This window comes from Tursiops truncatus, chromosome 15, assembly GCF_011762595.2.
Source record: "Tursiops truncatus isolate mTurTru1 chromosome 15, mTurTru1.mat.Y, whole genome shotgun sequence".
Classification (NCBI taxonomy): domain Eukaryota; kingdom Metazoa; phylum Chordata; class Mammalia; order Artiodactyla; family Delphinidae; genus Tursiops; species Tursiops truncatus.
In genome coordinates, this window is record NC_047048.1 from 2443936 (window position 1) to 2464579 (window position 20644).

The 20644-nt window shown below is 36.9% G+C and overlaps 1 protein-coding gene and 1 non-coding gene across 2 annotated transcripts in view; one reads left to right on the plus strand and one right to left on the minus strand.

The window, feature by feature from the left end:
• SDK1 (sidekick cell adhesion molecule 1) overlaps nucleotides 1-20644 on the plus strand; it is an 822147-nt gene that overhangs the window by 84631 nt on the left and 716872 nt on the right. The gene's annotated exons all lie outside the window — the stretch shown is intronic.
• On the minus strand, nucleotides 1082-1153 carry TRNAK-UUU (transfer RNA lysine (anticodon UUU)). Its single transcript has one exon. It is a non-coding gene; the product is annotated as a tRNA-Lys (tRNA).

Here is a 20644-nt window from a genome sequence, read left to right on the forward strand (position 1 = left end):
GAATAGAGAGAGTTTACTTCTTCCTTTCCAATTTGGATCCCTTTTTTCTTGTCTAAGTGCCCTGGCTAGAACTTCCAGTACCATGTTGAATAACTGTGGTGAGAGTGGGTATCCTTTTCTTATTCCTGATCTTATGTGGAAAGCTTTCAGTCTTTCACCATTTGGAATGATGTTAGCTGTGGGTTTTTTATAAATCCCCTTCATTATTTTGAGGAAGTTTCCTTCTATTCCTACCTTTTAAAGTATTTTTATCATGAAAGGATATTAAATTTTGTCAAATGCCTTTTCTTGTCAATTGTGATGATCATGTGGTTTTATTCCTTTGTTCTATTAATATGGTATTACATTGATTTTCTTACGTTGAAGCACCCTTGCATTCCTGGATAAATCCAATTTGATCATGGTGTGTAATCTTAATATGCTGTTGGGTTCCGTTTGCTAGTGTTCATTTTGAGACCCCCATTAGTTTTTGGTAGTTTTGTGGGTTGCTGGAATAACAAGTTCTTAGTTTCATGTACATTTCATCACCTCACTGTGGAATCAAGCGTTTTGGAAAGTAGCCCTTGTTCTCTTTAGTGGAAACAATATTTAGAAACCACAGTTTGGGTTATTGCTTTTTGGTGTTTACAGTGGTTAGAGCTAGGAAATACAAGTACACACATACCTATCTCTGAGGTCATATATACACACATAAGTATTTGTAGTAATATGATAAGCATATATTTATTTTAAAGTGAAAAACTTATGCTTCTAAATCAAATGCAAGAGTACTAGCTCTTCTTTGATTTTATATTGGAAAGTCTCATACTACTCATTTGATTTATCCTATGATATAACTATGATAGTTAAAAAACAATGATACCACAGTATTTCTATTTACAAAAAGACTATAGAATGTTATTTGATATTTCTTTGCAGTTCTCTTCCTCCCCACACCTGCTCCTTCTCCTCCACCCCCCCCCCCCCACCGCCCCACCACTGCCTTAGGCTGTATCCCTCTGGAGAAATGTGTGGTCAACATTCAGCATTTTTTTTTGGCCGCATCACACTGCTTGCAATCGCGCAGCTTGCAGGATCTCAGTTCCCTGACCAGGGATTGAACCTGGGCCACGGCACTAAAAGTGCCGCATCCTAGGCACTAGACCACCAGGGAACTCCCCAAATTCAGCATTTTAAAGTAACTTGAAGGAATTATTTTCTCTGTGTGGTTATGCCACCAACCTGATGTGCAGTTTAGTTCATTTTCTACTCGGTGACTGCCTTTTGCTTATTTTTGTTTAATTTTGTTTTTAAATTACATAATAGGATTACATGGTTTCAGTGGCAACATTGTAAAACAAGACATATCCAAAGAGATCAGCCCATGTTCCCTTCCTGTTTGTATTATTTTTACTTTCTCATCTAAGTTGTTGCATTTGTTGGCATAAAGTTGTTCATAGTATTTCTTCATAATTCTTTTAATTTCTGAAGAGTCAGAGGTAATCTTTCATTCCTGATTTTTGTGGTCTGTATTTTCTCTCCTTTTTCTTGCTAAGGGTTTGTATACTTAAGGGTTTTTCAATTTTGTTGATATTTTTAAAGAACTTTTGGTTCTTTAAATTTATCTTAGAAAATTTATTTTTCTGTTTTATAGTTCTTTAATTTCCACTCTCATCTTTATTATTTCCTTCTTTATGATTGTCTTCAATGTGTTTTCCTTTTTCCCCCCTACATTTTGAAGGGAAGTGCTTAGATTATTGATTTGAGGTCGTCGTCTTTACTAATATAGGCATTTAACACTATAAAGTTTCCTTTAAGTCTTGCATTAGCTGTGTCCCATGCATTTTGACCTGATGTGTTTTTATTTCTGCTGATATCAAAATCCTTGCTAATTACCACTGTAATTTTTTTCTTTGACCTATTGTTATTTAGAAATGTGTTGTTTAATTTCCAAATATTTGTGGATTTTTCTAAATTTTCTTTTATTGTTTATATCTAATTTAACTCCATTATGGTTGGTGAATATACTTTGTATAATTTCAATCCTTTTAAATTTATTAATGCTTTTTTTTAAATTGGCCTAGCATGTGGCTTATTTTGGAGAATGTACTATGTGTACTTGAGAAGAATGTCTCTTTTTTTGTTGTTGAGTGGAGTGTGCTATAGATGTTTGTTAAAGTAAGTTGGTTGGTAGTGTTTTTCAAGTCTTCCATTTCCTTGTTGATCTTTCTGCTTGTTTCTATCCATTGTTGAAAGTGGAGTATTGACATGTTCCACTATTATTGTTGAATTGTCTATTTCTCTCTTTAGTTTTGTCAGTTTTAGTTTCGTGTATTTTGGGGCTCTGTTATTAGGTTCATAAACATTTATAATTATTATCTTTCCTTCTGAATTGACCCTTTTGTCACAAAATTTCCCTTTTTTTTTCTAGTAACATTTTTGTCTTGAAGTCTTTTTTGTCTGATATTAGTATAGCTCTACTTTGCTTACTGTTAGCGTGATTCATCATTATCCTTTTGTTTTCGACTTGTGTCTTTCAATCTAATTTGAGTCTCTTGATAGCATATAGTTGAGTCATTTAAAAAAAATCCATACAGTTAATCTGGTCTTTGATTTTAGTGTTTAATCCATTTACATTTATTATAATTACTGATAAGGTAAGATAAATGTCTACCATTTGTTTTCTACATGTCATCTTTTTGGTTCATCCATTGCTCTCTCATGCCTTTTGTGTTAGGTAGGTTTTTTTTTCTCCCATATATATGTTATTTTCTTAGCTGTTATCTTGGGGATTACAATTAACATCTTAATTTAAAACAGTCTGGTTCATATTAATCCTCACATAATTTCAGTAGTACAGAATCTTGCTCTAATATAGCTCTAACCCTTTCCCCCACCCTTATGCTATTTTTATTTTACAAATTACATCTTTATACATTATAAGCCCGTTAAAGTCTTTATAATTGGTGTTTCATACAGTTGCCTTTCAAATCAAATAGATGAAAGTTGTTACACCTTCTATCCCCCAAAATATAATTATTGTCTTTTATATTTACCTTTGTAGTTTCCTTTACTGGTGTTCTTTACTTGGGTTTGAGTTTTCATTTAGTTTCATCAATGAAACTGCCATTCCTCCCCCCTCCCCCGCCATATGGGTGAATTTTAATAGCAAGTGAAACAATAAGTCCATGAATATTACATATATCATGTACCCATTTTATAAACTTAGAAACAACTAAAAGAACATAAATGCACATAATATACATAATACACACACACACACACACACACATATATATATATATATAAAATATTTTCATCACCCAGAAATACATGAGTAGTTCCAGATAGTGGTCTCCTAAGGTGGAGGCAGGCCTAGGAATGGGATGGGGGTACATAGGAATATGTATGTTATAAATAAGGGCCAGTTTTATTTTGGAATAATGGGTTCATGGGGTTTTATTACATTATTAAAAACATACACACAAACAAAAAATTTTATGGTTGTGGTTACTTTCACACTAACACATGAGATGGGGAATCTATCAATATTATGTAATGGAGTTTTATGAAAGAGTTTGACCTCAGCTTTCAAAGCCATTTTTATGACCAGAGGAATTACTTAGGGAGGATATCTCTGCCCAGTCCCACATGGGGCTGCCTCAGCTTGCCCAGACTCCATTATCAGGACAAGATGGGGTAATGATGAAAGAAGTGATGGCCGTACTGCTGCTTTGAGACAAATGGTTGTCTCACACTGGCCCTCCCTAGGTCCCTGCCACCATCTGCAGTCTCACAGCTCTCATCTCCATAATGTGCTCTGAGGGGTTTAATAAAGATACAGGCGCTGTCAGCAAGAGTCCAATAAATATACAGGAAATGCTGCCCTCATTAAATCCATATTTAAAGCATGATGTTCTCCAGTTGCTCAAGCATTCAAGAGATTTTTTAGATAATCAAGTGGAGATTTTGGGAGAATACCCAAAACTACCATCCAGATGACTTGAGCATAATATCGTGCAGACAGGATCAGAAGGGAAAGGAAACTAAGAAAATGAAAATCTAAGCAGTTGTAGTTTTTCTCTTTTAAAGAATGAGTTTTTAAAATAGAAGTGTCAGCACAGAGTGTTGATAATGGGAGTACCGCCGCTGGGTAGTTTATATGACTGGAAAACGTTTTTGAGAGGCAGTGTTGGTAGAGTCAGGTGGTACTCCCAGACCTTTTCATGTGGGATGCAGAGAAAATGGCAGTTTTATGGTTTGTTGGGAAAAATAGCAAGGCTGCTTATGGCCACAGTAGCTTGAACCAGCCACAGTTCACTGGTTGTGAAGACCCAACTTTGATTTCTGGATTTACTTCTTATACTTTGGACAGTTACATTACTCCTCTGAGCCGTAGTTTACCTATGTGAACTATGGGAATAGTTCTGCCAATTTGTAATGATTTTGTGTCTACTAGTTTTAGAATATAACAGTTACTCCTTAGTTTCTCAAATACTTAAAATGTAAAATAACATTTGAATATTGACCAAAGTCAGAGCAAATGGCATTTGTACAAACGCGTAGCCATTCAATTTTTATTTAACTATCTGGATTTGAAAACCAGTACACGGTATTTGCTAGGAATTGATACTGATGCTCTCATATATTTGTGTGGCTGTGTTTACCACTTTTGTCAATTAGGAGGTATGAACACCTGCTGTACTTGTACCTTGTACCAGCTATTGTGGGAGATATAAAGAAGCAGAAAACTGGGTCCTACCCTCATGGACCTCAGTCTGGCGCATGATCTATTGCTTTTAGGTGAATCATAAATGACAAAGTTGTGTCATTTACAGAAAATAATATCAGGAAATAAATGTAAAAAGACCTTAAGGAAGGGAAAGCTCCATGTGGCTTAGTGTCTGCACTCAGTAGGATATGCAGGGGATACGTGTAAGGTCTAGCTGAGATTCTTAGGGAAGGATTTAATGAGGACTGAAGAACTGAATGGTCAGACATAAAGGATGGTGAAGTCTGCCTATGCAGAGAGTTTTTAGTGTGTCTTCCCAAGAAATTCACTTGGAAGCACAATATTCATTTCTGAAGAGACAAAGACTAAGTTTTAGAAAAGAAATTTCTCCTAGATACTATTATAAAGTTTGAGTGTTTCTATTATGATTTTATTACTTCCCATCTGTGGTAGATGTTTTATTGAAATTATTTGGATGTTATCAAGCTGTGACAATGATGCTTTAAAGGTCATACGTGAAACACAATTAAATTTTCCAAGTGAAATAAGAATATGCATTGTGAAAGGCAAATAATTTGAAGTAGTTTTTTTTTTATGGGCCATTTTATGATGACATTTTGAGGTGTTTAAATAGATCACTATGTTGTTTTCTTCTTGATTGCAATTTTCCCTTCACTATTTGTGTAGCTTAAAAATAGAAACCAATGTGTTTAAGTTTTGACATTGAGTCTTATAGTTAATATAAACTATTCTAAATTCAATACTAGATTCTATTATAACTCTGGAAACTTACTAAAATTATTTTGTTCTTATGTAAATGTGATGGCTTCTGATTGATAGAGATAATTATGTACACTTTGGTTTATTATAAATTAGGTAAACCAACATTTCTGTATCTCTGTCATTAGCTTACTCATTAGGAGATCCCTAAGATTCCCTCTAAAATTTTGTGATTTTATTTTACTTTACTTTTTTCCCCATAATAGTAATGAATGATTGTTTCTTTCAAATGTTTGGAAATTAATACTGGAAAATCTTTAGTTATTATTGCCTACTGTAGGTTATTTTAATATTATGACTATTTGACAGTGTTTTCTGTTTGATTTGTGGTGCTGACTCATAAGTGCCACTGGAAAAAAGGTATTTCGGTTCTAATATAAAGAGCAATTATTTAAGTAGCAGCAAAATGACTTCGGTAAACAAAAATTTCTTTGTACTTATGAGCAAAATGACAGATGACACCTATCTGAGTAAAGTGTGAAAAGAGCACAGGTATATTAAAAAAGGGAGACTCAATATTATATGTTTTTTGATGTAAAATAGCCCAGTGGTTATTATCTGTTAAAATAGTCTGATACTGTTGTGTGTTTCCATATGGAATGCTCACTGGTGTGCTCTTGCTGAGAGAGCACGAGTACTACACATCTGTGTGGGTATTGGAGTTGTATATTTCAAGTTGAATTAAGGCGATATGTGTGTGTGTGTGTGTGTGTGTGTATATATCTATATCTACCTGTTTATCTCAGGTAATAAAGAATTGATAGCATTACTATTAACAGAGTCTGTTGACTTTTGTTTATCTAAACAACTGATTAGGCTGCTCTTAGGCTTGGCATTATTTTAGGGATACAGTAATATTCAGTGGAAAAGGAGCTTGAAATCATTAAAATTATTAAATACTTCTGAACTGGTTTTGAAAGCTTCTCTGGGCTGAAAGCCAGTTGATTCTTGTCAGTGTTTTTACATGACTGAGTTCAGTTACTTCAGAGCTAGAACAATTGCAGCCTTGGTAAATGGTTTAATTCTGCCTAGTGGTACAATATAGGATCCTTTAAAGTGCTGCTGTAATTGGTGTTTAAATAATGTGTTTTGACTGGACAAGAATGGAAGAGCTATTTTGGAGTATTTTCAAAGGTAGAAATTCAAAATAAAGTAACTTGTTAATTTAGTGTTCCGTAATGTATATAATAAGATTGAGGTTTCAATGTTTATCTTAAGTAAATGAAAATATTCAGATGAGCCTTTTATATAAGAGGAATTGCCTATATGTGAAACTTTCTGAGCAAAAACAGTTGGATTTAAAAAATTGAACCAGTTGATAAAAGGCTTGGGTTCTGATCATGGCCTACCTATAAGCAACCTTTATGACTTTGGGAAGTTTTAATATCCTCATTGTTAAAGGGGATCTGTTCCAACTCTCTCATTTGTAAAACTTTCCTTAGTCCTGGAATTTCTTTTTGCAAGAAATAAGTGTGGTATTAGTGGCTGTATGAGTATTCTGCTATCATGGGAGCTTGAAGTTTGAGGGAGAGGGTAGAGTAAGTAGGAGTAAAACTTGGACATGCCACATCCAGAGGACCCAGAGCCTTATTGCTAAACAAGGCTGTACAGATTTTACACCATAAGTGCACAAATTAGAAACAAGTAGCCAGTGGGCTGACCACTGGTTTTAATGCTTATCTTGAACATTGTGTATCAAAACACCCTTACAGGTGTATACCCTCTCCATTCCCCACGATTTCTACCTTTTCTTAGGCTCATACTAGACTGTTGTACCTGCCTTTTGCCTTTGAAATTTTTTGAGTTTATCCCATGTTGGGGTAATATGTAGACATAGAAGTGTTTTGAGAGGAGAGTGACATCATCAGATATGCTTATAAGAAAGCTTACTTTAGCGAAACAGTGCAGGGTTGATAGAGCAGACTCAAGGGTAGTGGCTGTGTAGCTAACCCTGTAAGAAAGTTAATAGCAGTATTTTTTATTTTGTTTCATTACTGTTTTCCTCAGAATAGTTTTGAATGTTAAAATTTTTAAACAAAATATAGAACAACTTAATCCAAAATTTTTTTGCTCTCATTTAAAAGCTGATGAATTGAAATACGAACTCAGTCAGTTACCATCTCAGTGTGCTTATCTTGGCATAGAACTCGGATGTGTGTATTACACTGGACTCTTGGCTTAAATCTCTATTAAAGATATATGTATAGGGCTTCCCTGGTGGCGCAGTGGTTGAGAGTCCACCTGCCGATGCAGGGGACACGGGTTCGTGCCCCGGTCCGGGAAGATCCCACATGCCGCGGAGCGGCTAGGCCCATAAGCCATGGCCGCTAAGCCAGCATGTCCGGAGCCTGTGCCCCGCAACGAGAGAGGCCACGACAGTGAGAGGCCCACATAATGCAAAAAAAAAAAAAAAAGATATATGTATAGATATATCTGTGGGAAAGTTTTTCAGATAGCCCAGACAATATAAATAACCCTAGATTTGTACTTAAGTAGCAAACGTGTTTCTCTCTCTCTGTACTGCTTGTGTCTGAGGAGAACTTGGTAGGTTATTTTTTCCTCTCCTACTGCACTGCCTTGGTGTGTTATTGTCAAGTCAAGATCAGATACTCCGGAGTCAGACAGACCTTGTTCAGATCTCACCTCTCTCTCTTCCTTGGACCAGTTCATTAATGTACCTAAGTTTTGGTTTCGTACTTGATTTGGCTTCTTACTTGATAGATCGTTTTGTGGACATCGTAATAAAAACATTCAGCTTCACCATCCGGCCCAGGGTACTAAACAAGGATATAAGCCAATCTCCTAGTGTTTGGATGTGTTTCATAAGGAGAGGTATTTAAGGGGAAGTCATCAAAGACTTTTTGAATGATTAAGAAACCACACACAACATCCACATATAAACACACACACAGAAACATAAGGAGATTTATGTGTGCATGAATACAAACATTGATATAAACACAGAAAGAATTTAGAACGTTAGTGAATGGAGGAGTTTCCGTTTTGTAGAATAAGAGCAAACAGTACATTTGTAATGTAATACTAGCACAGAAAAGCAGAAAATACCCTCTTCTAATTTCACCTCTTTGTGGGCAAGATTGAGTGAACTGCAGAGTTGGTGAGGCACAGAGAACTGGCTGCCAACAGGATCAAGAATCCTAGAGGGAAGGGCAGAGATTATCCTTTCACCTGAAACTGCTCTCTCTCTCTCCATATGGGTAGAAAAAAACAAAAACAAAACACACAATGAACAGAGACAGGGCATACTGTCTGCACTAATGACGCTCAGGGTGAAAGAAGTCCTTACAAGTTGGCTTTTGTTTCTCCCTTAGTTTATGACCTACTCAGAATTCACTGGACTTCCTGGAACTTCATATTAAAATTTTCGTAGATCACAGAAGGAATTTTCAAACAGCATAATCTTTGCTGATAGCCATTACCAAACACTTGTTCTTTCAATGACTCATTGAAAACAAAGCTTCTTTGAGCCCTTTTGCGTGGTGCCAGTCTGCACAGATTTTTGCATCTTGCTAAGTGGTATTTTTTTGTGACCAGTGCCATGGTTGATTGGCCTCAGCAACCTGCTTAAATATCTGTGATTAAAAGATGCGAATGAAAGAACAGATAAATGGAGGAAAAAATAAACATAGCGACAGTATGTTTACATACAGAAATAAGTTTATCCAGGTGTGTCAGTCTCCTTTAATAAAGGAGATTTACTTTCAGGAAACCAGCTTTATGTGAGTGATGTATATCATAATAATTTATTTAGCTATATTATAAAATTTCAAGCTGGATATAAATTGAAAGTGAAGATTCTTCATTTAGCAAACATGTCTTGGGTGTTTATGTGCCAGGCACTGTTCTAGCATTGGGTATGCAGGAATCTGTAAGAATCGGTCCTTCCCTTCAAGGAGCTTCTACTTTTGTGGCATAATTGTAACAAATCCTACAGCTAGTCCTTATTGAGTGACTACCATGGGCCAGGCATGGTACCAGGCTCTGGAGAAAGAGGCAGACATAGTCGTGCTCTCAGCCAACGCTATCAATGTTCTGAGAAAGGTAGAGGCAAGGGGATGGGAAGCACAGACAGAACCTACAGAGAATCAGCTCGAGGCCAGTGTACTGTGATGACTTGGAGAATGCCGTAGTTCATGTTTTGGCTCAAATAAACTCACTTTATGACTAAAATGTTACTTTTCCTCTATTTAATATTACTACTTATCAATCCTCAGTCTTTAATTATGAGCATTGGCTTTATTGATTTTTTAAAAATATTTACACTCTGGTTATTATTTCTAAAGGAATTTATGAGCAAATTCCATACAGCATGCCATTTGACAAATTACTGAAAAAATAATATTTAAATAATATATTTGAGTATCTCATTAATCTTGTTATTCAAGGAGGTTTTAGCCAATTACCTTTTGTTTCCTATATGTTGAGTTGATCATCCTTTTTAATTACCTGTTTGTATAAGCTTATCGATTTGACCTGTACTTGAATCAGCTGCTTACATTTAGTATGTTGGACAGACAGTACTATGGATCGCTCTGTTTATGAATTGTAAGTTGTTTTATTTTAATACGCATTTCTAAATTCTGCTTTTAGAACTTTATTTGCTTTTGCATACTCAACTATATTCACTAACATTTGATAATAGTAATGCATTAGAGAACGGCAGTGCCATTTATTTACCAAGGCTTTACAATATTTATTTTGCAGTTTCGAGTTTTGAAATAATTAAGCAGGGCTGATGTACAGTTCCCATTGCATTTCCAAGACCTAGCTAGTTAATTAGCTTAAGTGATTCTGTCAGCCCTAGTGGCAGTTGGAGGCACATAGTCCTGGCCTGTCAGGCTGCTAAAATGGAACCTGCAAGAATGGAATTACCGTGGTTAGCTCCGTTCCCTCCCTACCCTTGAGAGATGAGTTGGCTTTCCTTTTCACGACATAAAAACAGAACCAGATAATGTAAGCTGACGCTTCTGCCCATGCCTGACATCACGTGGGCCTTTTCATTCAGTGTGGGTTGGTGGTTTTCCAGTTCTTTGCCTGGCTGAGGTTTCACCAAACCTCGTGTCCTTCATCCCACCTTTCCCATATGATGGTCTCTTTTAAGATTTTATTATGTGTTTGTTTTGGGTGCGTTCAAGGCCTTTTGGATAATACTCATGGTCACTCTGAGAGCCTGAGTGTTATAATAATATTCAGGGTTACAATCTGATCACATATTTGCCCTGTGTGTGCCGTCTGGTTGCCTGTACAGTCGGGTAGGTGGTCTTGTTCTGCTACTTCTCCTGCTGCGTTGCCTTTCAGACATCCTTTGTGGGTGGCGTTTGAGGTGTTGCTGCTTCCTGTTTTCATCAAACTTCATATAAATTATGGAATTCCAGAGCATACATTTAGTACAGTTTGATTGGCTTCAGAATTTAGCACTTCGGCAGGACAGAGGTGAAAGAAGTAGAAATGGAGGGAAGAGGAGGGGTACAAGTAGGGAGAAACCCAGACTGGCGCTGGACTGAGACAGAGCGGGACAGCAGAGCGTCAGGGCGACTGTGACTTGAACCCCGGCAGCTGCCAACCTGAGAGGCATGGACAGGAGAAGCAGGCTTTATGTCGGGCTGGGCCGGGACAAGGGGAATGGAATGTGGAGTTTGATTCCTGATATCCTCAGGTTTATGCTGGTGAGACACGGTGTGGAGTCCCCTAGCAGAGTTTAAGTGAATGAAGGTATATATTTGGTGGGATGTGTTTGAGAGTCACAGCCTAAAGGTAATCGTAATAGCAGCCCCTGTTTATTGAATGTTTGTTAGCTACTGTGATAAGGGCTATATAAACATGCTCTCTGAGCCTAAATTTTCTCATCTGTAAAAGGGGTACAATAGCATTCTTGTGAGATTTAAATGAGTTAATATGTGTAAAGTGCTTAACAGTATCTAGCACATAATAACTAATATTTAAATGCTAGTTATCAAAAAAAAATGCTAGTTATCATCATCACAATTTAATCCATCATTTGTTTGGAAAGGTATTTTTATATAGTTGACCCTTGAACAATGCGGAGGTTAGGGGAGCTGAACCCCTGCTCAGTCAAAAATCTGCGTATAACTTTTGACACCTCCCCCAAATTAACTACTGATAGCCCACTACTGACTGGAAGGCTTACCAATAACATAAACTAGTCGATTAACATATATTTTGTGTATGTATTAAATATTGTATTCTTACAATAAAGTAAGCTAGAGAAAAGAAAATGTTTTAAGAAAATCATAAGAGGAAATACATTTACAGTACATATATATACTTACCGAAAAAAAAATCTGTGTATAAGTGTACCCATGCAGCTCAAACCCATGTTTAAGGGTCAGCTGTACGTATTGTATAGAAGAGGGATCTGTGGCTCAATCAACTTAACTACTTAACTGCTCTGCTAGAGGTCACATAATTAGTAAGTGGTAGAAGAATTTGAACCCAGGTCAAACCGTATTCCTAACTTCACTTGTCTCTCTCCTTCCTTTGTGAAAATAAACTCTTCAACAGAGGCTGTATGGTGTAGAGAAAATATCATAGAGGACAAAATACCTAATGCACAGAAAGTTGTTTTAAGTATTAAACGGGCAATGCCCTTCCAAAACACTATAAGGAGAGCTTTTTAATAACAGTTATTGTAAGAGAGAAAAACTTACAGAAAGATGCAAATGAAGCTTGGCATTTGAGAACTGCTGGGGAAGAATGAAGGGGAAAAGGGAGAAGATCGTGTAGGACAAAGCAAAGTCAGAGAGAACGAGAGAGTAGAGAAAGGTCATGTAGTTTCTGCATTTAGGGACAAGAGAGCTTAAAAAGTACCTGTTGGTTGACATTGTCAAGTGCTGCATGGAGGTCAAGGAGAATGAGACCTGAGAAAAGGCAGTCTGAATCACTCTTTGGTGATTAAATTTATTTCCCTTTGAGCTATAAACAACTGACTAAAAATACAGTGATAAGAAACAGAAATATAGGATCCAGTGATGTAGATGAATCAGCTAAACTTTGGAATTAGATTTATTCTTTTGACCCCCCCTTCCAGTTCATAAGTTTTATCAATAGAATATTCTAGTAGCATACATTGTTTGACATGTATCAGCTTAATTAGAGATCTAGTTGGAAAACTCAGCTATCTCATGCATCTCTGATGCTTCTCCACAAATCTGAAATGCAATAGATACACTGCCATGAAATGATGAACATTGTGCTAATGGTAACCTGGAGAAGCTCCCTTTTAATGCAGTGATTACTCTCATTCATACTAATTCTTCCCATTTTTTCTTAATTCTTTGTGTCTGCTTTCTCCACAATCAAAAAATTGTGAGATGACTTGACCATGTTTTGAGAGCAACAGGCTATGAACTCTGCAGTTTGACTTGTCTCACATCTATGAGGGATTGATGGGGCTGGAGCTTTGCTCACCATGAATGAACCCATTGCCTAGAATAGTGCCCGGAACATAGTAGGTCCTTAATCAATGTAATTTAAATAAGGAATGAATGAACTCTCCTTGGAGCTTCATAGTCACAAAATTTACAAAAAATTTATGACACAATATAATGATGTACATAATTGGTGTGCTTCAAAATTAACCAAAAATAGAAAACAGACTATGTAATTTGCCAGTAAGTGTAATTCCTTTTAATATAATAAAATGAGGCTTTTCTACAGTTGAGATTGTGCATGTGTGTGGGTGGTATGTGGGAGGGTTACGGAGCCAAGCTCAGGACCCTCGGCAGGGCAGGGGTTGTAGACCCCCAGCCTGACTGAGCTCCCTGGGCTCCATTCTTTGCAGATTTTCAGACACTGTTCCGCAAGTATTATAAGTTGGCACACTATGACTATTCACTTGACTTATGATAGGATGGCCTCCACCCTCTTTAATAAGAACTACATGTCATCTTACTGAAAGGCAAAGATTAGATAAGAATTGGTATAGTCTAGGGATGAAGTTTCCAATGAACTTCGAGTGATGAGTGCCTGTAATATCCCTGGTGCCCATAATATTGATGTAGCAAATATAACTTGAGAACCTACTGTATGCAAAATATTTTGGGGAATGCAGAGATGTGTAATGCACATTTTGTATCCTGGGAAAGTTTATAGCTTTGAACTTTTTTGAGATATAATTAAAATACCATAAAATTCACCATTTTAAAGTACACAGTTCAGTGATTTTTAACATATTCACAAGTTTGTGCCAACATCACCGCTATCTAATTCCATAAGATTTGCATTACCTCAGAAAGAAATCCCATACTGATTAGAAATTACTCTCCATTTTCCCTCCACCTCCCTCACCCAGTCCCTGGGAACTACAAGCGTGCTTCCTGTCTTTGTGAATTTGCCTATTCTGGGTATTTCATATAAATGGAGTCATACAATGTGTGGCATTTTGTGACTGGCTTTTTTCACTTAATGTAATATTTTCAAGTTTCATCAGTGTTGCAACATCTTTCGCTACTTTCTCTCATTTTCATTGCTGAATAGTATTCCATTGTATGGATATACCATTCCCCATTTTATTTATTCATCAGTTGAGGGACATTTGGGTTGTTCCTACTTTTTGGACATTATAAACAATACTGCTGTGAATGTTCGTGTACCTGTTTTTGTGTGAACGTATGTTTTCACTTCTCTTGGTTATGTATCTAGGAGTGGAATTGCTGGGTCATATGGTAACCTGTGTTTAACTTTTTGAGGTTATGTAGAACTTTACAAAGTGCTTTGTATCCTTTATTTATCACAGTGACTGAGAAAGGAAACTGAAGATCTGAAAGATTAGGTGGGCTAGAGAAAAGCTTGCGTGTGTCACAAAAATATATTTAAAATGAGGTTCAAAATATATTTAAAATGAGATTACTTTAGGGCAGAACTGAAACCTAAATATTGGTCAGGAAGGGTAAATAAAATGTGTGCTATTCACATAGCAGAAGACTGTTGCAGATAGGCTTGTGTGTATAGCATTTATCTATATAGCAGAAGAAGAGTATATACACACATACAGCTCAACAGAAATAGATTTAAAACCATAGAAGAACATAATGCCCAGTGAAAAAATGAGTTGCAGAATGATAGATAGTAAGGTAAGAAAACCATAAAGAAATACTATACATTGTTACCCACATGCAAAAGTATAAAAATGGGTATGGGGGACATTCATCAGTCTGTGTAGCGGTTGCTTTGTGTCCCTACTTCTGAGCTTTAAAATTCCTGCCATTACTCCTTCCTATATATTTAACAAATTACTTCCATTACAAGACTGTCAGTTTCTTTAGAATAGGGGCCATATTTTCTTCACTGTTTTATTTCCATTGTCTAGCACACTGTGCCTAGCACATGGGCATAAAAACATAATTTGGAATGGCTAAGCAATTGAACATGAGGCCACTTAAATTATTTTGGGAAGAAGGTAGGGCAAGACAAATTAAATGCGCCATTCTCCCTTTCTGCTTATTGTCTCTTCTTTACCTTCATATTCCCCTAGTGTTATAAAATGAGGCCTGCAATTACAAGAGTAGTTCTTTGTGACATGACATGCTAATAAAGCAGATGGTGTGTGCAAATAAGCAGGATTACAGATATCTTTGCTGCAGAAGTCACTGCGGTCTCCTTTAAAGGTGGAGTATTTTATGGTATCTCAGTAGATTTTATCTTCCTTGTCAAGGTAATGATTGTGTATCCTATGAATCTTGATGGCTTTGTTGTATCAAGTGTCAGATTACACAGCTTACACAGTCAGGTAGTTGTAGAAAGATAGATATCTGTGATCAGACTTGGATGTAGTATTACTAATATTTTTGCCTTTCAGGAATATGTTGGTTTCACTTCTTTGTGTCTATATGCAGGAAGACAACTCTGCTTCCACTTAGGGTCTGTGCCTCCTTTCTCTTTATTATCTTCTCCCCACGGGAAACAGAAGGACAAATTGTAAAGTTGGGAGCTTGACAACAATATGGGTGAAGTTTCTGGTCTCCATGTCTCTGTTCTGACTCTCTTTCATGGAGTGCTTCATGGTGGTAAAGGTGTTCTCTTCTCCCTGCCTGCTTCACAGTACTGAAAGCAGAACAAGGGGGTTGGCCCTGTGAGGCCTAGCCTGATCTGCACATGTCTGGTCCTGTCTCAGCTTCCCTGGGTGAGTAAACCAATTAAGGCTCTCTCTGTGAATAGGGAGCCTCATTTTGACCTTAGGCTCAAGCTACATTCTCCAGCACAGTTTACCAGAAGCTGTAAGGGCATTGTAGGTAGCTAACGCTCATGCTTTGATCCCCATCTGTCTATTGGTGGTTATGCTCCGTTGTTTAGAACCAGGAAAGGTGGTAGAAGTGAGCCACGTGTTTCCTATGTATCCCCCCCCCCCCGCCCCCGTAATGACGATAGTCTTGATTTTCTCCATCCTTTACAGTTGTTGGAACTTTTTTCTTTATGTCTCACAGAACCTTCAGCCAGCATCTTGGCATTATAGGAATTTACTCAGCTTTTTAGAAGCAATTTGACCTATCTGAACCCATCAAAGCAGTTAAAATCCTAAGGGATCCTGACAGAGCACATTGTTGATCGTTGCTTTTATGGAGGTGAAACCTTTTATTTTTACTTGTGAAAGTACCAAAACAGTCTGTCTTCCTTCAGACAAATACCTACTTAGCACAGGAATATTTTACTTAAAAAATGTAGCTTTTGTATTTAATTAAATCTAAGATGGCACTGATTAAAAAAAATGCACTGTTTTATGTCTCACTAAAAAAGATGCTGCCAATTAGCGGTATGATGCCGCTTGGTATAAGATGCTCCCCCCACTCCACAGTTACTACAGTACGAAAGAAAAAAGGGGTATGGGATAAATGATTTAAAAATGAGTGACTCTTCATTTGCAGAATAGTTCCATAGGGGCAGGTTGGTGTGAAGAAACATTGAATGGTGAACTGAATGTCTGGAGACTGAGATTCTAGTTTTGGCTACAGGAGAAAATGTATATAATTTTACTTTTAAAAGGATAGAGCTCATAGAGTTTGGAACAAGTCTGGCCTCTCCCTGCCTCCCCATCATCTTCTCGTGACACTTAGCTTGACCTTCTTTTAGTTTTTCAGGCTCACCAACCTTTTTTCAGCCTGTGTCCTTTGCATATGCTGTTTTCTCTGCCTAACCCGTTTCTGGCTCCTTCCTCTGGTCAAGTCCTACTAACTCTTCAAGCTTGCCCTTAAATATTACCTTTTCTGACCCTCCAGGCTAGGGTTTCCTGCTTTAATACACTAAGGCAAATATACTGAGTATATGTACTAACTGCTCCTTGTATTTCTTGTTAGTCACATTTGTCACGATTGTAATAAAATATCTATGCAGTTATTTTCTTGTTGCCTTTCTGCCTTTCATGATAGTCTTGTTCATGCTGTACCCCCATGTGTTTTCAGTGCCTGGCACATGTTCCTGTGCCTAACAGAGATACCTGGAGTGAATAAAAGGGCAGAGTGTCCAACAGTGACATATACTGCTGAGGAGGGCAAGCCAAAGTCTGAAAGGGGTCCACTGGGTGTGGCAAGTAGAGGTCACCAGATATTTTAGAAGGCATAGTTTTAGTAGAATGGGGGTGGTGGACAGAAGCAAGATTGCAGAATATGTTAAAAAGAAAAGCAAGACTTCACTATAAAACATTGGAACACTTGCAAATAATTTCTCTACTGATAGCACCTTTTCTTGAGTTTTTCTAGTTCAGTAAACACTGTCAGAATCCTCCAAATTATAATAAGATAAAAAATAAATCCCAAGACATCCTACTATGATTTCTTTTCTCAGTGGATAATGGATAGAATGGATGATTCACTTTAGTACAGATAACCACAGCAGGCAGTTCAGAGCATTCTGCTCCAGAAGAGCAGAGAGTAACCCAGATGTTTCTCATCCCCTCTGCTTGTCACTGAGCCAAAAGTACTGTCTTTTTTTTTTTTTTCATTAACACTGGCATTAAAAAATATGTACTCTTTCATTGCTGTGCTCAATAGAACTTGAAACAGAACCTTAGAAGACCAACTCTTCACATAAACATGAAGTAATTTGAAAATCCTTATATGATGGAAGTGGCCTTGTGAAGACATTTATTGTGAAGATCTTCCAGACTGTATTGTGGAGGGTACTATGGGCAGATCCATGGGCAATGCCGTGCATAGTCCTGGTGTGTTCTACTTCTGAAAAGTAATGAGTAACAAATACATGCAACACTTTGGGCAAGTCACCTGTTCTAAGCACTTTACATATATTTACTCATTTAATCTTCACAACAAATCCTATGAGGAAGCTGCCCTTATTCGTTTTTTATTCTTTTATCCGTCAGGAAACTGAAGCTCAGAGAGCTTCAGTAGCTTGCCCAAGAGGGCAGAATTGGCATTTGAACCCAGGCATTCTGGCTTCCGAATCCACGTTCTCCCCTATTGTAATGTGCCTCTGAGGGCACTAATTATGAAGTCAGGACCTAGGGTTGACTGCCCTTCCCTTTTCTGCCTCAGTCCTGCCCTCTTGCTGAGCACATGTTCCTTCTTCACTTCTAGTGTGAGTGTCTAGAGAAACAGCAATGCAAAGGCTTCCACGCTTTCCCACCAGGGCAGTCGCTGTTTTGGAACGTATCAGGCTCCCCGGACACCGTCACTGACTCTGTATGATTCTTTTGCAGTAGGAGCTTCATTGTGGATTCAGTCGATTTTTGAATGCTGGTCACGAATCCTAGTCAACCTTCACAGTGTTGATCATATGGGAAAATATGTTCCTAGTTCTGTTCCTAGTTTTACATGTACGCTTTTGGAACATAATCTGTTTTGAAGTTGATAACTACCTGGGTATGCATTAAGTACTGAAGTTCCCAGTGTTCAAGAAATGTACTACGCTATTAAAAAAGAATTAACAGCTTTCTCTAAAGAACAGAACTAAGCTCAGTGTGGTCTGGTATTAATCCCTGCCTAGAAGTTCCACAATCAAAAGGGCAAAATGTGGAAAAGCAAAGATAAATAAATAAAATTGGAAAATATGCAAAGCTGTTAGAGATGTGCCAGTGACTCAGAAGTAGATAATACAAAGAAATGCATCCAACCCCTGGGCTGTGAACGTGCCACCACAGCATTGGGTGTTTGAAGTATTTCTGTGACACTCAGACCTCTTTGTCAGTGGCAAACTGTAGAGCCTTCCAGAGTTATTGCAAAGAAAAGCAATGCCCTAGAGTGAAAACAAAACAGAATGCTAGTTAATATTCAATTTGGTATTCTTTACATTTAAAAGTGTTAGTAGTAATATTATAGCTGGATTAACAGTATTGTCATATTAGTGTTAAAATTTTCCCATTATTTTTTTGGCTTGGTGAATTTGAAAGTATTGTTTAACCTAAGAGATTTTTAAAGGTTAGGTGAAATAGCATTTATTTTGCACAGTCTGATGGATTGCCAGCAGCAGGGAAGGCTTTACGGCTCAGATGTTTTCAGCACCCTTCTGATCCTCTTTTTGCGTGTTTCCTTTCTCATTAATTTTTCTTTCAGAGCAGTGACCATATTTTACTTTATGTAGAAGAGATGCTTAAGTAGTTAGGTGTTAATGAACTTCTGTGTATTTTATGTCTGTGTGTCTGCTTTATCATAGCTCTTAATAGCCTTGCTAATGTTTTGGGGAGGGATGGGAGAGGTTTTGCTTAATTTTGTGATACACTTTGTCTTTTACAGAGTTTGGTATATGGCTCAAGAATAAGGATTATAATAAATTACTGTTTTAGAGAATCTGAATGTTATCTCATTGTATTTGTTCTAATATAAAGAGAATCTTTATGGAAGAATTTACCACATCTCAGGAACAATTATTTTTTAAGCATAATACTTGGATTGCTTTACTGCATTGTTGCTTAAGTGGTAGTCCAAAGGAGAAAGAGTAAAACCTTTTACCAATGATTTTTTTTTTTTACAAGAAATTTCCTTCTCTGTACTCCCACCTTTAGTTGTTACAATGTTAAATTTACTGTTTGTCACTAAATAATTGTGATGTTCACAATTACTAAAGATATTAAAATTGCATTTTCGTATTTGCTACTTTATGATAGAAAACCTTTTGACCTAAATATTTTACGAATACTTAAAAATTTCATATTATTGATTTTACTTTAGATGTGTAAAGTTTTAATTTTTAGTACTGAGCTACCATATGTAAATTGATTATATTGAGAAATGAAATCAATGGAGAATTGACATCTTCTACTTTACATGAATGTCCAAAACTAAAGAACACCTCTAGGCAATGAGGTGTAGCTTTCCATGTCTACACCTCATTTAAATGTCACCTTTAAATTAGGGGAAGGGAGAGTTGTCTTTTGTTATAACATCCATTGTCAAGTTGTGAGAACCTGCTCTCAACCTTAAATAATAGAACTGCTCCAGGAGCTTCATCTTTCCTTTCTGATTTCTGGGTACTTGAGATTATTTTGGAAAGTAGGCAAAGTTTTTCTTAAGATAAGTTGACTGAATTGATAAGTTAAGATCCCTAGGGTAGTGGAGCTTCTCCTGTAGAATCTAAGTACTACTTCCTTGCCTCCATAGAGCTTCCCTAGGTTTTTTATGACTAGCCTGAAATAAAAACTAGATAGCTTAGGTCTTAGTATACAATGTAGATCTAAACTTCAGGAATAACATTTAAGCTGAAACCTGATAACTGAGTTTTTAATGAAATTTTCAATGTGCTAAATCTACAAGAGACTGATATGAAAAATAATCTGAGCATGGAAGAGAATCCTTGGAGATGTAAAGCATGGTTGCAGATTAGAGGAATTAAATAGACTGCATGGTGCTCAAAATCAAATAGTAAATCAGGAGACATAATGCCTGATTAACAGTGGTAGCAGGGATATAATGAGATATATGTATATATCTATATTAAGATTTCTGAATTTCAAAACAGAAAATTCTACAAGTATCTAATCAGTATAAAACATGTTAACTTCAAGTGGAAGACAGTCAGACAGACCCAAGGATTCTACACCCAGGCAAACTACTATCAGTTAAGTGGTTAAAGGATCAATATTGGCAGACATGCTGTTGTTTTAACTGTGAATCCTTTCAGAAAAAATTAAGAAAATATTAAAGGCAGTGGCAAAATCAAGGGTGAAAA